This window comes from Apium graveolens, chromosome 9 (genome assembly GCF_009905375.1).
Source record: "Apium graveolens cultivar Ventura chromosome 9, ASM990537v1, whole genome shotgun sequence".
NCBI classification, from domain to species: domain Eukaryota; kingdom Viridiplantae; phylum Streptophyta; class Magnoliopsida; order Apiales; family Apiaceae; genus Apium; species Apium graveolens.
Window position 1 is genome coordinate 112,666,732 of NC_133655.1, and position 8,030 is coordinate 112,674,761.

The following is an 8,030-nucleotide window of genomic DNA, read 5'->3' on the forward strand; positions in this document are numbered from 1 at the left end:
CTCCAATTCAATTGTAGGTTCCTCATGTAGGGACAACTCCCCTCAAAACCCTAGCTGAAATTGCTTTGTCAATTGAAGCTAGGAGTCAAATTGTCAATTATCCAACTATTGGGGAGACAATTATAGCACTTTAAAGTGCCAGTTATTTGAAATAAGAACAAGGGTTTGAGGCCATGGTATATGACAGTAACCTGGTCAAATCCCCTCCAATTCAAATAGAGGTTCCCATTCTTGGTGAACAACACACTGTTACAACCAAAATTTCTATTTTGAGTTCAACTGTAATTACAATCACGGGGTTACCTACCACCTCACAACCCTTCACCTCAAACCAAACAAACATCCCTTCTACCTCCAACCCCACTCAACAACCTTCACATTTTATCTCTTAATGGCTGTAGGATGCTCAATCTCAGTCAATTACTATGAATGATCTCCTTGTAGACTAATTATTGGCCTTGCAAACATTACCCAACAGCTACTCACAACTGGCATGTCCAATCAGGATTATCAGACTATCTTGATGTCCTATAAAGAAAATGTTGAAAAACAGCAACATAAGATTGTTAATGAAGCTCAACAAGATGGGAATGTAGATGTAACACCCCCAAATCCGGGGTCGGGGATCCGGGTTATCACGAGTTCCATTTCCCTTAATAACACCCAATCTTAATAATTAATCAACTACTCTATACTGTGACCCCATAATAAACACACACACCACAAGTTATAGTCTCAGAGATGAACATCCAAAAATAATCACAAGTCATTTTATTCCACAATTATCTGCCAATACACCTTAAAAGGTTTTCTGAATAAATTTATATTTTCTTTGCCATTATTACAATTCATATTATACATGAGTCTGGTACATCAAAAGTTGAAAGCCTAGCCTATTGGTAGTTCCTACCTCAGCTACAGCGGTATCAACGCTTCCCGAAGACTGTAGAACATTTTCTAACCGCTTGCGAATCGGGAGCTTGGTCCTGTTCATCTTGTCTATCTGATGTTATGTGATGAAAGAAGAAGGCAAGGGTGAGCAACAAGCCCACCAAAATAATATATAATATGATTAACAATATATGAGCCTTCTCATAGTACTCATGAAAGTCTTGGTCCAAAAGAAATGAACCAAGTTTGATATCTTAATGCGATGAAGTCGCAAAATATTCAGTATATATACATATATACTTTTCAAAATCTTGGAAGTCCTCTTCCATGCATAATATACACAAAGTTCCAGTTTATAACTGTATATAAAAAAATATCGTTGCAAGGTGATCTCATATATCTAACCTTGTCTCAACGTTTTTCTGAAAGTCTCTGTCATTCATAAGACAACCATTAACTAGATATAAGTTTAAAACGGTGAAGTTACAAGATACTCCAATATACTTATATCTTTTCCAAATACTACTTGAACTACCACCGTTCAAGTTATAATTAGTTTCAAAAGTTCATCACATAGATGAGACTACAAGACCAGATTTGAATAGATTAAATCTTTTTAAAATATCATCAAAATAAAATGAAGTTACGAGATACTTCATTTGATGCAAACATCATTTTGAAAACTTGACCCTGCCAACACTCAACAATTGCCCAACCATAGCGTTTCTATCGAAGTGCTTTGGGTAGTGTTGCAGAAATATCCAATTGGATGATGAACTCATTACGGGAGTTTGCCGCGCCAGGAAGACCATTTACGATGATCAGTCATAGTAGTGCAACCCCACCATTTTCTACATGTAGAGGAGAACCTGTCGGATTTACTTGTCAACCGAACACTGAACTCCTAAGGAATGGACCGCCTTAGCGGAACTTCCAGGCCATTTGGGCCAATATAATAAGGCTAGGCCGGCGCTACTCGACCACTTACGCCACTCCTAGTTCAGATGAAATCCATGACTCTGAAACGTAAAGCTCGTCCCCACTTTCCCCAAGTAGAAACTTGTTGATACGGCTCCATCAAGAAGTCGTATCTAGTTGGAAAGGAAAACTCACCAATATTTCCCAGGCGATGCCTGTTAATGGATTAACTTGTTCCAAGAATTTTACTTCCCGAGTGTTGGGTAAGTAATCAAAAACTCTTTTATCAAGACAACAACCTTGTTGCGAATATAAAATACACCACAGAGCCGGATCCCTCCGGTTTTGAGCGGGTATTTAAATCCCCTTTTTAAAAGGAAGATCTTAAATATAAAAATGAGTTTTGGGATCCGCTCTAACTTTTGAAAATCATTTTAAAGACTTGAAAACACTTTAAAGAGTGTTTGGAATAATGCTGATTTAATAAAGTAAATCAGTCTCAATATAAAGAATTATCTGAATATTATTATTTAAATAATATTCCCATAAAGAATAATTGAGGTAGAAGTTGGAAAACTTATACTTGAAATGAATAGTAAATAATCAAAGATATACTTATACGAAAGTAATATCTTTATTTGAATATCAAAAGTAAGTTTGATTATCGAACATTATTCTTTAATAAAATAAAGAATATTAATAAATAATAAGCGGAGTCATAATATCTCGAATGAATATTATAAATAATATTCATTAAATAAAATAAAGGAGTCATACATCCTCAAATGAATATCCAAGTAATATTCAATAAATAATCTAAAGGAGTCATAAGTCCTCGAATGAATATTCAAGATAATATTCATTAATAAAATAAAGTTATCGAATAAACCTTATTCGATTAATAGTTTTGAAAACTATAACCATATATATATAAAAATATATATATATAAAATCTACTCGGGATCCTCGACTCCCGGTTTTAGAAAATGTTTTCACCTTTGGGTCCCTATACTAAGGGTATATGCAAATTACCGCTATTCTCTAGCATAGGTATTATCAACTGAACCAACATATATATATGGAAAGAATACGAAACAGGCATGCATATGTACCATATCACATGCTACAATATATCGCAAGGATTTGCTAATATAATCATCATGCATCTATTACAAGATAATGCATATACATATATACATCACAACAACAGTATAACGGGTAGAAAACTTGCCTGAGCGACTGAGGTTTACGAATGGCTCGGGACGAGTCTGGTAACCAATAAACAACAAGTAAGTTGGAATTAAACCAAAGTCACTTGTAAATCTATACTCTAACCAACTCAGACTCTAACGCTCGTTTTGCGCTTACTGATTCTCTTAAGTCACTCGAGTACCCTCGGCTCCACCATTTTTAATAATTTAACCATTACGAGTTTTAAGGCGATTCCTTCGCGAGTGTCTTACCAACTGCCTAACATACTTAACATAATTGTTTCATACATTAATTAACCCTTTAAGGTCTTTAACCTATGTTTCAAAGTAAGGCGAGGGGAAATATTTCGTTCACGAAACGCCGTTACTTAAAACGGTCGTTTCTCCTAAACCGTACATCAGAATCAAACGAACTACATATCAAAACGAAGCTCGTAACATGAACTATCTAAACATGGCAATGGTCATAATCTAGCAGGGAGTTCTCGGGTCCAAATGTTATGAACAAAAGCAGTCTAAAGTAAATCGGACATTACGACGGCTATGTTTACGCGATTTCCCAAATTTAAACCAATTCAAAACAACCACAATTCAACCCCAATTCACAACCCAATCAAAACTCCATCCAAACTACATTACAACAGCCCCAAATCAACTCATTATAATCAATTTACTTAATCCTAAAACTTGAATTTAAACTATACTACATTCTTTAATCAAATCATAAGATTTCAACATTCCAATCTCCACCATTTCAACCCAACTCTAAACCATCCATCATTAAGCTACTCTAATACCAAAACAACCAAAATCACCCTAATATACAAAGTAAAGCTAGGGTTTGGAGATGATATACCTTCCTTGAAGTGGTGTGAGTCGCTAGGAAGCCTTAGAAAGCCTTGAGGAGTCTTAGGAATGCTTGGATCTTAAAGGAAAAGCAAGAAAATCAAGTTAAAAACCTTGAAATCACTATTCATTATCTTCTTCATTGATTTATTGGAGAAGATAGAGAATGAATGGGATGCTTAAACTAATAATATAGCCATATCTATGCATAAGGAATACTAGGGAATTATCTTACCAATTTAGGAAGCTTGAATCTTAGTTTTTGAAATTTCTTCCCTTTAAAATTGTAAAAAGCCGAGAGCAAGTTCTTGGTGAAGAGAAATATTTTGTGTTTTGTTTGGTGAAAATGAAATGATTGGCTTGGTGGATGAAGTTTTGTTTTTGTTTTGGTTAATTACCTTTTTAGCCTTAATTTTGTGTGGTTTTAATTCAACCACATCTCCTTCCATTATGTCATGCTTATGTCATGCTCATGATGTCATCCTCCCCTCCTTGTCCTCTTCTCATTGGTTGGGTGACATCATCCTCTCTAATCCCTTTTGATTAACTTCCTAATTGTTTGCCTAATGACCGCTGATCTGTTATACGGTTCGCTTAACTTTCGTTTTCGTTTATCGTTTGAGGGATCATACCCAGGATCTTATTACTTAGGTTCCCTTAACCTTTCTCAATATATTATATTCCTTTTATGATACTCTCTTATAATCCTTTAATTTAAATCCTTTTTATCGTGTTACCTTATACTCAATTCTTTCCGTATCTAGTGGATTTCCGGGAAAAATCAAAGTGTTCGGAATTGGATTCTAACGATCTTTACATACACTTATATACCATAAAGAGTACTAATAAAATCTCAAAATATCCATAACAGAACCCCTACATAGTGTGGCATGAAAAGTTTTCTCATTCAACAAAAATACTATTCATAAGGGTTTCAAAAATTTCCAAAAATTGGGGTTATTACAGTCTCCCCTCCTTAAAAGGATTCCGTCCCGGAATCAGATAGAAAATGAATAGGGATACTCTCTTAGCATTGCATTTTCTAACTCTCGAGTAAATTTTCCCACATTGTGGTCCTACCACCAACTCTGCCTAGTTTAATAACCCTTCTCCTAAGCACTTGTTCCTTTTCACTCTCTAACCCTTCCTGGTTGCTCCATATAGGTTACGTCGGGTTGCGTGTCTATGTGCTCATATGCCCCTATTTGTCTGGCATCCGAATTATACCTCCTTAACATTGATACGTGGAACACGTTATGACTTGCTACATGTTCGGGGGTAGGGCTAGCTCATATGTTAACTTCCCAAAACGTCTTTATATATCCAAGGGTTCAACAATTGGTGGACTTAGCTTTCCTTTCTTTCCGAATCTCATTAACCCCTTCCAAGGGAATACCTATAACAACACTAGGTCCCCTACTTCCCATTCCTTGTCCTTTCGTGTCAAATCAACATACTTCTTATGTCCATCTTGGGCTACTACCAGCCGTCCTCTGATTAAATCTATTAAATCCTTGGTCCTTTGGACCACTGTTGGTCCGAGTATCTTGAGCTCTACAACTTCATCCTAACATAAGGGAGATCGACATTGTCTTCCCTCAAGGATCTCATAAGGCGATATCTCGATAATGACATATGATCTATTGTCGTAAGATAACTCAATCCGAGTTAAGTGATCATTCCAAATTCTTTCAAGTCTATTGCATGGAATTTTATCACAGCTTCTAGCACTATAGCTTTGGCGTCTCAATACCCATTCTTTTCCAGTTCGTAATCGCTACTACCTTCCGTTCCTAATATTATACTGGTTATACTTTTGCTCGTTAGCATTCTATAACCTTTTAATAACCACGTTAACCTTAGTATCACGAATGTGTTTCCATTCCGAATACCACCACAACTTTATTACTCCTTTTTCAGCTGTTTCTATTTCCCAAAGTTTGATCAATCCTATAGAAGTAAATGAATTTGTTGAGAGATCACTATGATCATGAACACTTGTTATATCGCATAGTTAGTACAGAAGGTGGCCAGCCTTTAGTACTTGACAAGCAATTAAACAATAGATGGTATCCTACTAGGCTTCTATCACACAGATAGATAGTCATTCGGCAATACCTCCCCTTCTGGAAGGGTTGTTCTTCTCAGCTTACATGAAATGAAAAGAAGAGAAAAGAACGAACTGAAGAGAATTGTATATTCGTAAAAATTTTATTGCCATAAAATATCTGGCTTGGAATCTACCTCTGAACTATAGAGGTTTGTCATAGGAGAACAAAATATATATGTATTTATATCAACATCAAGTATTGTAGCATCGTATTTCACATGCCTAAATATTTTTGCTATTCCGTCCATCATTCTATGGACCCATGCTCTTCCTCGAGCTTATACACAATCACTTTTGAAACTCCCTTGATATCGAAAATCGAACCTGGGATCTCATTCTAGACATCATCGTTACTTGAATTTTATGCTTGCACCGCAACCTTCCTCGTATAATAATACGACTCTCTATTGATAAGAAAGAATAAATATTCAATAGGTAGATAATCTACTTAATTAGTCTATCAATGATAACTTATACACCACCACGACCCGATTAGTGGTACTCAATCTCAACATTCATTCCAATACAACTCTCATGGTTGTAATCGACTCATTACTCGCAGAATCATTGCTGCATTACTATGGTCCACCACTGACCTACTGTCGTAATTCACTTTCCATAAAATCTTAATATCTAACCATACGGAGTCCATACATGTCGTATAGAATTCTCCTAAGGAGGTAACATAATTTCCATTCATGATTCATGAAGAACACTCTAGATTCCTGATGTATATACATGACATGAAGCAGATAAAATTGCAGAAGAGTTTCAATCAAAGTAACGATAGCAGGTTAATACCATTCTTAATCATATACCTTCAATAGAAGACTTAACTCGAAGGTTCATCTAGTCCTTTTTGAAACATGGTCCTGGCTTATCTCAAGATAGTATCTTTTGAGATAGATAGCCCGCTCATGGCGATTACACGAATTAAACCTTTGCCAACTACTAGTACGGTTGGGTATTGCACAGTCATCAGAAGGATTGTCAATCTTCCAAACCATAATACAACCTGCATAGCTTTAACCATCATCAATGTATTCCTTTGGCACAAGCTCCTATAATTATCCTCTTACCTTTAAAGTGTCGGCCACCTCTTTGGCCTTTCCTGATAGTAAAATTTCCTTAAAGTCAATGTCATTTTAACCACCTCCAAATAAATTTTCTACCTTATTTCAATCACAGCTTATGTGAAGATGTTTTCCTTAAAATCTGATGAGTAAAAAAAATATTACCATTTTTCCATAAGTTATTGCCTCAGTCTTTAGAGGTTAATCACTGTCACGACTGACTCTCAATCATAATTAGAACATCTTTTTATCTTATGTCCTAATTGCCCTGAACAACTTCGACCATTACTGGTTCGATCCATACCTTCTCGTGGTTTAACACGTGCCCCACTTGGCATCATTATAATTACGTCATATTTCCTTTATCAACATTTCTATTTTTGAGAATTTTGAATATTACCTTTCTCCTTGTAAAACCTCTGAGGTTATCCTTGAATCGTTCCTCCTGTATTCCCTAGATACAGGGCATATCAAGATACCATTTATTAATACCAGAATCATTGTTTATATACTTCTGAAAAATTTCTCCACTGATTCTTAAAGGTTGTTATTACCTTAATCCTTTCCAATTCATACTGTCAAAACTCATACTATCCCTATTAAGGGTGAAATGCCAACCTTTATGCATTCCCCTAGGATTCGTTTTAAGTTACCGATGTTCTATCCTTAATTCCACCTTTAAAAAGGTACATGCATCCTTCCATGGATAAATCAAGTCATATATCCCTGATAAGGGTGTCTTATTCAATCATTCCCACCTCGATAGTATATGCCTAATTTTCACAATAACATCTGTATTCAAAATGAGGTCAATCAATATGGCCTCCAAAAGATAACAACGGTTATCCGCTTTTCTTGCCTAATTTGGTAACGATAACAAGGATGTTCTAGAAGATATTGGTCGTGTTCAACGTGAACTTCTTCTTAATAATTCCTTATTTACTTTTGTTGTTTATCTCAACAGTCATCTCAATGTTGGGA